Source organism: Bos grunniens, chromosome 26 (assembly GCF_055505025.1).
Source record: "Bos grunniens cultivar Pamir isolate PY7600 chromosome 26, Bosgru_T2T1.0, whole genome shotgun sequence".
Lineage (NCBI taxonomy): Eukaryota > Metazoa > Chordata > Mammalia > Artiodactyla > Bovidae > Bos > Bos grunniens.
The window spans coordinates 46,046,545-46,060,804 of NC_141190.1; positions in this window are offsets into that span (position 1 = coordinate 46,046,545).

Genomic DNA, 14,260 nt, shown 5'->3' on the forward strand with positions numbered 1-14,260 from the left:
ACTGACTGAAGTGAATGCTCACACAAAAACTTGTACACAAAAGTTCATAATAGTTTTATTTGTGAAAGCCAGAAGCTGGAAATATTCCAGATATTGTTCACCAGGTGAATGATGAAGTGTGGCCCATCTGTCCAATTGACTATCATTCAGCAGTAAAAAAGGAAAAAGGGACACACCACTGGTACGTGGGACAAATGGACGCAATACAAAAATGTTCAGTTCAGTCCAGTCGCTCAGTCGTGTCCGACTCTTTGCAAACCCATGAACCGCAGCACGCCAGGCCTCCCTGTCCATCACCGACTCCTGGAATCCACCCAAACCCATGTCCATTGTGTCGGCAAAAAGGTACTATAAGAGAGAAGCAGTATCGAAGGTCTACATATTGGACAAGTCCATTTATTTGACATTCTCAAAGATAAACTATAGCTACGGAAAATGGATTGATGGTTGCCAAGAACTATAGGTAAGGGGAAGGTCTCACTATAGAAAGGCAACATGAGGACATTTAGGGGGCGGGGGTGGCTGGGTAATGGAACTGTTCTATATCTTGATTAAGGCAATGGTTACATGAAGACACACAGGTGTCAAAACTCATAGAACCAGGGACTTCTTGGTGCTTCAGTGGTTAAGTCTCCTCATTCCCAGTGCAGGGGAACCAGGTTCAATCCCTGGTCAGGGAACTAGACCCCACATGTGGTAGCTAAGACCCAGCACAGCCAAATAAATTATTTTTAAGTTCTAATTAAAAAAAAAAAAAAAGCCCATAGAACTGCACCCCTAAAGAATTTTTTAAATTTATGTATGTTTTTTAATTTTTTTTTAATGAAAGGTGAGTTCAGCTTCTACTACCAGTGGAGTAGATGGGTGGAACTAGTGAAGTGGCTCAGTTGTGTCCAACTCTTTGCCACCCCATGGACTGTAACCTACCAGCCTCCTGTGTCCATGGGATTTCCAAGCAAGAATACTGAAATGCATAGCCATTTCCTTCTCCAGGGGTCTTCCCAACCCAGGGATCGAAACTGAGTCTCCCACATTGCAGGCAGACGCTTTACCATCTCAGCCACCAGGGAAGCCCTGTTTATAATATTCCTACATTATACATAAACTAGTGTAATGTTAAATTTAAGTTGATTGTGATCAAAGATACACAATATAATCCCTATAGGAAACACTAAAAAAATAATTAAAATAGAGACAGCAAAAACACCTAAAAAGGAACCAAAAGAAATATTGTATTAACTCACAAGAAGGCAAGCAAAGAGAAACAGAGAAACAAAAAGTAGATGAGACAAATAGAGAACAAATCACAAAAACACTTACCCAAATCCAACTATATCGATAATTATATTAAGTGTAAATGAACTAAAAATGCTAACCATAAAACAGAAATTCTCAGCTGGATAAAAACTAAGATCCAAGTATAAACTGTCTACAAAGGATTCATTCATTCCTACAAAGGATTCATTCATTTTTGAAAGATATGAATAGGTTAAAAGTAAAAATATGAAGAAACATTATACCAGGTGCAAATATTAATCATAACAAAAGTAGAGTGGCTGCATTAGTATCCAACAAAACCTATTTCAAGACAAGAAGCATTACTAAAGATAAAACAGAGCATTTTATAATGATAAAAAATGTCAATTTAGCAGGGAGGCATAACATATTTATAACTGTATCCCTAATAATAGAGCTTCAAAATATATGAAGCAAAAACTGATAATAAAAAAAGATGTCCATCAACAGATGAATGGATAAGAAAGATGTGGGATATATATATATATATATATATATATATATATATGAGATTTATATATATATATATATATATATATATATATATATATATAATGGAACATTACTCGGTCATAAACAAGAACGAAATTCTGCCATTTGTAGCAAAGTAGACCTGGAGATTATGCTTAGTGAAATAAGTCTGAAAGAGAAAGAAAAATACTGCATGATATCACTTACATGTGGAATCTAAAGAAATAAGATAAACAAAAGTAGTTAGCAAAATAGAAACAGATCTACAAGTACAGAAAACAAATTAGTGATTACCAGAGGGGAGAGAGGGGCTTCCCCGGTGGCTCAGTTGGTAAAATATCTGCCTGCAGTGCAGGAGACCTGGGTTGGATCCCTGGGTTGGGAAGATCCCCTGGAGAAGGGAACAGCTACCCACTCCAGCATTCTGGCCTGGAGAATTAATTCCATGAGTGTATAGTCCATGGGGTCACAAAGAGTCAGACACGACTCAGTGACTTTCACCTTCAGAGCAGAGAGTGAAGGGGAAAGGGCAAGTTAGGGATATGGGATTAAGAGATACAAACTACTATGTGTAAATTAGATGAGCAACAAGGACATACTCTATAGTCCCGGGAATTATGGGCTTTCCAGGCGGCTCAGATGGTAAAGAATCCACCTGTAATATGGGAGACCTGGGTTTGATCCCTGGGTTGGGACAATCCCCTGGAGAAGGAAATGGCTATCCACTCCAGTATTCTGGCCTGGAGAATTCCATGGACAAAGGAGCCTGGTGGGCTATAGTCCATGGGGTCACAAAAAGTTGGACATTACTGAGCAAATTTCACTTTCACTTTTTCACAGGGGATTATAGCCATAATCTCATAATAACTTTTAATGGAATACAATCTGTAAAATTATTGAATCCCTCTGCTGTATACCTGAAACTAATATAATATTGTAAGTCAACTATACTTTAAAAAAAGAGTAAGTTAACATAAATTTTTTCAAAAAAGGAGAAACCAGCAAAACCATAATCAGAGTTGGAGATTTTAATCTCCAAGTACTTGATAGAACAATTAGAAGAATTAGCAATGATACAGAAGATCTGAATGGCACTATAAAACCTCCGATCTCATAGACATTTACAGAACACATTTATGAAATGTGTGCTGCAAAGTTTGTACATTTTACCTCAAAAACTAACAACTGTAAAAATAAATATGTGGAGAGTAGATATAAATACTAGTGAAAATATTATGGGTGGATGTTTATAACTGTTGAAGGTGGATGATGGGCACAGGGCTGGGTGTACCGTATGACTCTGTTTATGTATGTTTGAAATTGTGTATATTAAAGGTTAAAAATTAAGTTTAGGTCAGAAAACTTGACCTTCAGCAGGTAGGATTTTTTCTTTTCCATTATGGTTTATTACAGGAAGTTGAATACAGTCACTCTATACAGGAGGCCCTTGCTGTTTATGCATCCTATATAAACCAGTGTGCATCTTGGCCAATGATGTTTAGACTTTGCCCACACACAAAGGCACATTGATTCTGATGGAAGAACCTCAGGGACCAAATGTTGCCTGAACAGGGGTGCGCACCTGCTCCCTTGCCTGTTCCCTTTATCTCCTTAGATCCTCACACCCCCCAGGCACACCAAGTGTTCTCAGCATCCATCGGGTTATTCCTACCATTACCCCAAACCCCTCCTCCTCCTCCCCACAGGGCTAAAGTCCACCACATCGCCCTCAACCCCAGTTCCCCGAGGACTTCTCCAGCCATCACCTTACTTCACTGTGTGAAGACACTGCCCAGAACTTGTCATGACACCTACCTGGCACTCTGCACACATTGTCCTGTATGGCAAACTTTTTCTCATTAAACCTCATAGTTCACAAATGGACACAAACTATAAAAACTGTCAGAGTGTCTGCATTCTAGGTAGAAAGCTGACATTTTGTTTTGGCAAATACATTGGTGAACTCTTTCCTTAGACAAAGATGGCTCCCTTAACCTGGGCTGGAGAAAGCAGGTCATGAAAGAGAAAGTTAACTAGGAACAGGCTAGCCCTGACACCATCGCAAAAAAGGTCCCATCCCAGCCGGGCAGTGGAGGAGCCGGGTCTGTGTCCATCCTCATGGCATAGGTTTGGCAGGGGGTGGGGGGTGGGGGGGGAGAAGGAAAAGAATAGGGACCCACATGGCCAAGGGCAAGCAAGACACACTTCTGAACTCTGAACTTCTGGCTTTCCCATCCCAGAGTTTCTCCTTTCTTCTGTGATAGCTAAGCTTTGGTTAAAGCAGTTTAAAGTCTCCATTTCTATTCTGATAACATGAAATGGTCCACATTGGAGCATAAAGTATAGATCACTCTCACTTCTGAAATAGACTCACACAGCAATCCTTTCAAAACAAGCTTGGAGAACACCCTGACCTCATGGGTAGTCTTCAGCTTGCACTTAAGTTTAGGAAATAGCAAAAACCATACCAAGAGAAAGAAAGAAAAACATTTTAATCATGCATCCTTCAAACCTAAAAAAAAAAAAGATATAAACATTTATGAAAATATTAAAGAAAAATATGAAATACAAGACCATTTCATTTTTTAAAACTTCCTAGAAAAGTATGAGTGTGGTGTTCCTAACTGCACGGTATTCAGTTCAGTTCAGTTCAGTCTCTCAGTCGTGTCCGACTCTTTGCGTTCCCATGAATCGCAGCACGCCAGGCCTCCCCGTCTATCACCAACTCCCGGAGTTTACTCAAACTCATGTCCATCGAGTCGGTGATGCCGGGCCATGCAAAAATCAATGACTACCTGCACCCTTACTTAGTAATTCATGACCCCTTAAAACTGGGAGCAAGGGGAACTTTTTGGTTACAGATAGGTGAGTAAACCTACTTCTTGCACCCCTTTCAAAGTCACTGCAAACAATCTGAAAATGAAGGGAAAGCATCATCACAAAATGAACAAGGAAAGAGCCAGAGCTCCAAAGCACAAAAGGACGCATACCTGCAGAGTGCTGTAAAACACGACTGAAGGCGCGGGAGACGCTGAGAGATAAGGCAGCCTCCAAATGTGAAGCTGCTCACCGACGTCCATAGAGGTTAGTGTCACAGTCCTGATACTCTCTCATCAGTCTTCAGTTAGATCTGTGACTAGGGCAGATCATGCAGGAAGCAAACCAATCAATGGTCAGCAGAAGTCAATGTAAAGGAGAAACCACATAGAGACCCCACTTTCATTCATGGAGGATGTGGCATCTGACCTGAGGGAAACTGCCCAAGAAAAGAGGAAGAGGAGGCCATTACAACCAGATCATGAAACAGAGAGGCTATGGCTAAGGACTTTGTAAATCCCAGTGACTTTATGGTTGCTGAAAATTGAGAGAGTATTTCTTACCCGTCTCAAAGATATCAGAGGTGCCATGGGCAGAACGTTTTTTTAAGTCCCCCTAAAATCACATGCTGAAATTTCATTCCCAAGGTGATGGTATTAGGGGATGGAGTCTTTGCTTAGGTCATGAGGCTAACTGTAAAGCCCTCATGAATGGGATTGGTGACCTTATTAAAGATCCCCTGCCTCGTCCATCCTGTGAGGACACAAGGAGAAGCATCATTTCTGAACCCAATGCAAGCTCCAGCCAGACACCAAAGTTGCAGGCACCATGATCGTGGCTGCACTCCCAGCTTCCAGGACGATGAGAGACGACTATTCCTAGTGTATAAGCTGCCCGGTTGACGGTATTTTTATCACAGCAGCCCAAATGGAATAAGACAAAAACAACCTGATTCTCTAATAACCAAAGAGGAGAGGAAGATTCAAAACAGATGCTAGAAGGCATCAGAAGAAGATAAGCAGGTTGGAAGATGCAAGAAAAATATAAACATTAACAAATTCAAATCAGTTCCCTGGTGGCCCAGTGATAAAGAATCTGCTGCAACACAGGAGAGAGACCCACATTCAGTCCCAGGGTGGGGAAGACCCCCTGGGGGAGGGCATGGAAACCCACCCCACTGTGTTGCCTGGAGAATCCCATAGACAGAGAAACCTGGTGGGCTACAGTCCATAGAGTCACAGGGTAAGACATGACTGACATGACATAGCACGCTCAGAGACACACATCAGTTATACTTCAATTCTTAAAAATCCTAAAAATAAAAATAAGTAATTCTGGGAGAGGGATAAATTAGGAGTTTGGGGTTAACATATATACCTTACTGTATATAAATAATAGATAATCACAAGGACCTACTATACAGCACAGAAAACTCTACTCAATTCTCTGTAATAACCTGTAAGGGAGAACAATCCGGTAAAGAATGGAGACCTGTATATGCATATCTAGACGACTTTGCTGTACACGTGAAACCAACACATCATAAAGCAACTATACCTCAAAATAAAATAAAAATTAAGCTTATATTTTTAAAAAGGTGCAACTGCTTTCACAATTTATAAAATGCTCACAAAGCCTTGTGACATAAGTAAAGCATTTAAAAATGTTCCAATGTAAAAATATTTTTTATTAAAAAAAATTTTAAGTAGTTTGGGAGCCCACAATTATCAGATTGGAAGTTACTTTAGTCCCTCTTTTTTATTCCTTGAGGGGGAAAATAAAGAATTCAAACTCTATTGGAAACAACCAAAATTAGTGCTCAGAAACACAACCAGAACAAAACAAAATGCAAAAAATAAAACTATAAGCTTATTGGAGTTCCGCCTCCTGGTCATACAGAGCAGCATGTGTCAGACTAAGCCTCATGTTGGTTATAATAAGTATAAACTCTCAACAAAAATCTTTAAAAAATAATTTTTGGAGGCACTGGAGAGCAACCAAAATTAGGCAGAGAAATTGGAGGTAGTTCAACCCTTGAAAGAAAGTCACAGAGAGCATGATTCACATTTAATTGCTCCTCCTTCAAGAACCCTCCACCTCACATGGAGGGGGCCCTTGGATCAGCCTGTTGACAGGAGGACTTGGGGAGAAGTCAGGGCTGCCAGGATAATTAGAAATTACGGAGGAAATCCAGGAAAGGAGAGAGGCCCAGAAAGGGGAGTCTGTGGCTGTGAATAATTCTGCCTCTGAATTACTGCCTGGCCCTGAACTCCACATACGGGGGACAGCAGGGAAGCCAGGTACTAAGCAAGGATATCTCTTCCCACTGGGAAACTGTCTGGAATTTCAGTGACCAACTGAGAGGCACTTGTAATCACCCAGGCTTTCAGTGAAGTCCCAGAAAGGCCCACCCAGAGTCAAGTCCGTATCACAGCAGAAGGCACCGGGAAGCCAGACCAGCAGGGGCTCATGGCCCAGGTCATCGTATTCCAGCCGTGGGGTCAAAGGACAAAGCTGAGACCAGGCCAGGAGGTGGATGTACAGTCTGGGTCCCTGTGAGGGTCCAGGTGCACCAAGGAGCCCTGGCCTCATTCCAGAACCTTCTTTCCCTGAAGTGTTCCTGGGCTTCGCTTCTCCCAGACGTGGTCTTTCTCTGAAACTCGGCCGCTTTGCTCGTCCCTTTTCCAGGGTTTACTGAGTAAGCCCCTATGCTGGCTGCTGCACTTCCTCCGAATGGTTCTTTTCAGCTCCAAGCCTTCATTCTGGGTCTTCCCTGCTGACAAGACAACACCCCTCTTTGGTCTCTCAGTGCCACATCCTTAATGTAGCCTGAATCCTTGGCAAGGGCAGGGCCAGATGCCTGTATGTGTGGTTAAGGTGTAAGGGACATGGTTAACTGGGGACACATATGAACCCCGGTCATGACAAGCGTGTCACATAATGGATGTGTTTTCCTCCTCCACCGGAAATTTGCCAAGACTGCTTTTTCCTCCCACATACACATCCTTCCAATTAAATAGCAATCAACTGGGGATCTTTCCATGAATTGTAACACTCTATTTTAAAGATCTTTTGCTGCGGTGAGTAAAACTGGAGAAAGGCATTTTGAAGCTTTCTGAAATTCAGCATCTCTAATGACTTTTAAATGTTTTCTATATGGCTTCACTCTTAGGAATCAGAAAAATATGTGTTTCTGAGACAAACGGGTCATTCATTAATTCAAATGTCTGTGCTTTGTTCACAGGAGATTGATTCAAAACACTATAAGACAAATGCTAACTATGAACTTAGCTCTGTGACCGTGGGCAAGCTACTTATTAGCTCTAAATTTCTATTTCTTCTATAAAAAGGGAGTTATAATGTCACATACATGATAGAGGCATTTGATAAATAACATATGGGAGCATTTAGCCCACAGTTGGAGCAAAGGAATCAACAGAGTTAGTGCAAGAAGGGTCAGGGATTTGAATCCACAGCCAGTGCTCAGAACTCTGTTACACTTTCTACAGTACGTAAAGCCCTCTGCTAAACTGAGTGCTCAGGAAATACAATAGATCCTCGTGACTGTGGTTCTGAACCAGATTCTATACCAGCAGGGACTTACAAATAAACCCCTAAATAAACATACCAGTGCACAAAGATGGCAAAATGAAAAAAAAATGTTTTAGAATAATGAATTATGATCCTTTCCTTTCCTTTTCCCTTAGTTTTATGAAGTTAAATAAATGAACACTCAAAGGAAGCAGTTGTAGTTACAGTGTAAGTTATCAGTGTAAGTGGAACCCGATACAGGGATTCTGGGAGGGAGCAGGAGGCATTCCCAGAGATAGGGACAGAACTATGACACCCAACATAGCCAAACTAAAATTCACGAAGGTACAAGCACCCCATGTTCATAGCCGCCCTATTCACAATAGCCAAGACATAGAAGCAACTTATATACCCATCAACATGAGTGGATAAGGAAGATGCAGTGTGTGTGTGTATGTGTGTAATGGAATACTACGTAGTCATAAAGAATGAAATCATGCCACTTGGAGCAACATGGACGGACCTGGACATGATCATACTAAGTGAAGTAAGTCAGAGAAAGACGAATATCACATGCTATCACTTATACGTGGAATCTGAAGCCTGACACAGATGAGTTTATCTACAAAACAGCAACAGGCACAGAGGACAGACCCGTGGCTGCCAAGGGGAAGGGGGCAGGGGAGGGCAGGTCGGGAGTTTGGGGTTAACAGATGTAAGCTCTTATATGGAGAATGGATAAACAACAAGGTCCTACTATCCAGCACAGGGAACGACATTCAGAGTCTTGCAACACCCTATAACGGAAGAGACTATACACACGTATGTATCGTGTGTGTGTGTGCTCAGTCACTTCAGTCGTGGCCAACTCTTTGTGACCCTGTGGACTGTAGCCCACCAGGCTCCTGTGTCCATGGAATTCTCCAGGCAAGAATATTGGAGTGGGTTGCCATGCCCTCCTCCAGGGGATCTTCCTGACCCAGGGATCATTCCTGCATCTCTTGCACTGCATGCAGATTTTTTACCACTGAGCCACCTCTGAAGCCCCATATATGCATCACTTCTTGGCAAATAGAAGGGGAAAAAGTGAAAGATTTTATTTTCTTGGGCTCCAAAATCACTGCAGATGGTGACTGCAGCCATGAAATTAAAAGATGCTTGCTCCTTGGAAGAAAAGCTATGACAAACCTAGACAGTATATTAAAAAGCAAAGACATCACTTTGCTGATAAAGGTCTACATAGTAAAAGTTATGGTTTTTCCAGTAGTCGTGTATGGATGTGAGAGTTGGACCATAAAGAAGGCTGAGCCCCAAAGAATTGATGCTTTCAAATTGTGATACTGGAGAAGACTCTTGAGAGTCCCTTGGACTGCAAGGAGATCCAACCAGTCAATCCTAAAGGGAATCAATCCTGAATATTCATTGGAAGGATTAATGATGAAGCTGAAGCTCCAATACTTTGGCCATGTGATTCAAAGAGCCAACTCACCGAAAAAGACCCTGATGCTGGCAAAGATTGAAGGCAGGAGGAGAAGGGGGCAGCAGAAGATGAGATGGTTGGGTGGCATCACCAACTCAATGGACATGAATTTGAGCAAACTCCAGGAGATAGTGAAGGACATGGAAGCCTGGCGTGCTGCAGTCCATGGGGGTCACAGAGATTCAGACATGACTTAGCAACTGAAGAACAACAACAACTGAGACATTCTGCTGTACGTCAGAGATTAACACAGCATTGTAAACCAATTACACTTCAGTAAAATAATTTTTTTAAAAAGAATTCTGACACCCAAAAAGAACCTAAGAAATACAAGTGTTTGAGTAAAGTCCAGGACCATCACGATTTTAATAGGTGACTCCTTTCTAGATAAATTAATATACAAAGTAATTTTTTAAAAATAACAAGTTCTACCCACTTTTTTTGAAAGTTTGAGAAATGTGCCAATTTGGAGATACACAAGTCATAAAGAGTTAAACACTGTTTCCCATTTTTTCACTGAGTTGCTATGGATTAATAATTTTTTTTAAGTTTAGCCTCTTAAGGGTCCAAATCAATAGACCCTGAAACCTAGGAAGTCAATGGCACAGACCATGTCTTTTCCTGTCCCCAAACCCTGAAACACTTCCCATTTCTCGACAAGCGTGGGGCACCTCACTCACTCTGTGCTGGGTGGGCACTGTGCTGAGTGCCTCTCTGACATGGTTCTTATCACCCAGTCACAGTGATCACGGATGCTGGGGCCAGGGTTTGGACTCACACTGGTCCAGTCCCCCCCCCAGAGCACACATCTGCCACTCAGTCTCACTTCCTGTTGTTGCCCATCACCCACCCTCCCCAAGCAGCATCCGCGTTTCCCTGCTGCTTCCATTTCGCTCCTGTCACTCTCTCTGCAAAAATGCCCCCCAATAAAACCATGGACGTTCACTCACCTTGTGGTGATGACAATTTCAAGATGTACATAAATCAAATCAGTACGCTTCTACGGGGATATAGGTCAGTTATAGCTCAATAAATGGGAAGACAATCAATGCCCCTCCCCCGCCAAGTCTGCTGAAAGCCAGTCTGCCCTCTATGTAATCCTCAGAGGTCGCTTATCCCCTCCAGAGAGAGATTTCTGGGCTCCTGCCCCACCCCTCCACCTCCGGTTCTCCCTGACTGTACCCACAACTGTTTTTCCACACCCGGTACACCTGGCACCTCTCTTAAAGAAATCAGAAGGGTATGTGGGGCCTCATGGGATCCTGGAAAGTGCCTGGGCTTTCCCACCGCAGGCGGAAGCCTGTTCTGTTTCTTGCCCTCTATGTGATGCTGAGTAACCTCCTCAGAATCCCATCTGTGAAACAGATGCATCCTCTCCCACTGGGAAGGGCTCCCATGAGGGTCGAATGGGATGAACCCATGAGCCCCTGCTTGCTTCCCATCCCCCCCCACCCCACTGGCAGCCCGCCTACCTGTGCTTGGCCTGGAGGTAAGATGGTATTCCTCTTGCTGCCTGGTTAAGTTATATAAGACACACAGATGGACCATGGATTATTCACCATGTCTTTCCTGCCCAGCCCAATACATAGTAGGGCCTCTGACTACCCATCAAATTGGATGAATGCACCTCTCTTCCAGAACGTGGAACACCAGTCACATCACCCTCATGTATTCAGTCCAGATCTCATCACATACATCTTTAATACAATAGGAATTATTCAGAGTTATTAACATTTAGAAACAGTCTTTGCAAAGAACTTCTAAATCTTTAGTAAGGGCTGTGTTTACATAAATATTTATTGAGTTTAAAGCTTTCAGTGTATATTGTAAACAACACTTCCAGGCATCATTCTTATTATGGATCAGAATAGACAGAATTTAATTGTTCATTTTCTGTTCTTAGTTACTAAGGATACATCACCCTGCCTGGGTATCTCTGGAACCGCCAGCAAATAGAAGCAAGTAAAGAAAGAACACGACTCTAGGATCCTCAGTTAACATTATCACTCGCCAGCCATGGGACGCATAAACTCATCTAAGCCTTTATTTCCCATTTTTTAAATGGGGATGGTTTGGGCACTGCTTTCACAGCATTGTTGTAAGAATCCAATTAGAAACTGAATACAAAACTGCTAACATGTCACAGATGCAATGCTACTAATGATCACTGGCACCAAACATAGCTCTGAGCTTCCTGGGTAACCAGTCTCAAAGGATAACCACAACTTACGTGGTTTCTGGTGTTCAGTAAGAGGAAGCTTTACTGTTCTTTGGAAAAGAAACTCTAAGACTCTGCTCAGGGGAATATGCCATCGTGACACACACAGGAGACCGGCAATTTCCTAACGAATGGTGTGCTTTGGGTTGTTTTGGAAGGAACAGACCTTGTCCCTCAGAGTACTTCTCCCAGTGACTCCTGATGGCAGTTGAGGACACTGCGCTGGATTGTCACTCAGGGAAGGGGTTCCCAGGCAGCCAGATTTCCTGCTCCTTGCAATTCCTTTTGGGGCTTGAAAATGTTTCAGAATGATAAAACGGCTCCATTAGCTATAGATCCTCCACATGGCAGAAAAGGGAGAGGAGGGAAGAGAGAGGAAAAGAGAAAGGACCTTGCAAACACCTACTCAAAGGTCAAGAAATCTCGGGGATCTTTAATTTTCCAAAACTGTCTCATTTGACACACTAGAGAGAGATGAACATTTTTACTAGAGCACAGCAGTTCGCCAGGAGAAAAACAGCAAACTAAAATACTTCCTTGTTCCGAAGTTAATTATTAAGCCACGTTTTTTTTTTTTTATCAATTAGCACAACCCTCATTTATCTAATGCTCAATATTTAGCAAATATTCATTGGACATCTATTACAGGCCTAAGGATATTATTATTGATAAAAGCATATAATAAAAATAATAGCAGGCATTTACTGAGTGCTTTCTATGAGTCAAGGGAAAATTCTGGATATTCACGGTCAAAAAAAAGGGTTGAGGTCTCAGCCACCGCCCTGGAGAAGCAAAGGCTTTCCTCTTCCCCCTACCAGGATTTAGGGAGCAGGGACCTGGTGTTCTCCCTGGGAGGGAACCAGGAGAGCACTGCAGGCTGGGAGGGTCACCTTGAAGATGTGAAAGTGCATCTCTTATCAAGGGGCGGTATGACCCTGTCTGCAAGATCAAAAATCCCTTGACAGGGAGAGGTGACGACACTCAAGAAGGAAAGGTAAGGATGGACTGTCTGGGCAGATGGAGATTCCAGGACTGACCCTACATCCTTGCAAAGAGCAGGTCTGCAGCTGTTTCCTGCAAGTCGTGCACCGCAGTCTGGAATCTTCTGTCCTGCTCCTACAGAGGCAAGTCACCTCCTATACCATGCTTCCTAAACGCGCCCTCCCCCGTGCTCTGCAAGCAGCCAAAGAGCGCCCTGATCGCAGGTCTGCCTCTCACTGCCCCACTCGGAAGAAACCTGGGGTCGGTCCGCAGCACGCTCAGGATACAAGTGGCCTCTTCACAAGTCTGTTCTCACCAGCCTCCCCAGGCTCTGCTTCCCTGAGTCCTTCTTGCCACCCTCAGACCCGGGTCGAAGAGCCATCCTCCGCCCACCAGCTCCTCACCTAGGGGCCAGCCAACCTCAGGCAGGGCTTGGTGAAAGTGCAAGATAGGAAAGCCCTGGCCAGTTCCTCTCGTGTCCACTCACCATGATGTTCCTCTCGGATTCGTCAACGTGAACATGGTCAACATCAGTCTCCTCCATCACTTTCTTTGAGATAAGGGCTGTCAGCCTATTTTAATTGTTGGTGGAATATTTCAGAATACCGTCCCTCTTGAGCTCTGAGATAACCGTGCACAGAATAGCAGAATACAAATTCTGCACCCCTGGGGTTTGAATGGGGGAGGGGAGGGTAGCCGCTTTTCTGAAATCAAGTGATTTTTTTCTTTCAGTGACACAGAGCTCGGTGCCATCTTTCACTTGTGTTGCAGAACACTCTGAATTTTAACGCTGAGGGCACACAAGTGAAAATGATGCAGCTAGAGGCCAGAGCACCGCCTGCGTCACTGCATCCACCTCCCCTTCGCCACACACCACAACACACTCCAGGGAGCTGAGGCCTCCAGAGCAAGACTTGATGCCAAATTCAGTGAACCTGGCAAGTTTCACTGGGGATCTCAAGGAAAATGAATAGACTCCCTCTCTGAATGGGATCAAAAAAATCTGAGCAGAAAATACCAACAATGCTTTATTTCCACACCAAACTTAGCCCCTGGGGAAATTACACTCAGATGATTTATGGAATGTGGGTCTTTAACTGCCGTACACTTTGCAGCACCGACAAAGACAACAATAATGTATAATTGATTCCACTTGGATCTCAGCGAGTCAATAAAGAACTTTGTTTATACATAATTTTGTTGGGCAAATCTCCCAGATGGTACTGAAATGTTGCATTTTTAAGATGTTGAGTTTGGTCCAGGAGGATCATAAATTATAAAGATAATGTGTCTTTTGTATCGTTACAGTCATCTAATTGTAATCACAATTATAGTCACTGTGAAATCTAACTACATTCTATTTCAGCATTACTCCTGACATTTTTTAAAGCTTCATTTAAGAGCCAAAAGTCAAAATAAGGGTTCCAGAATCCCAGAGCTCCACCTGCTAACACAAGAGCAACTGT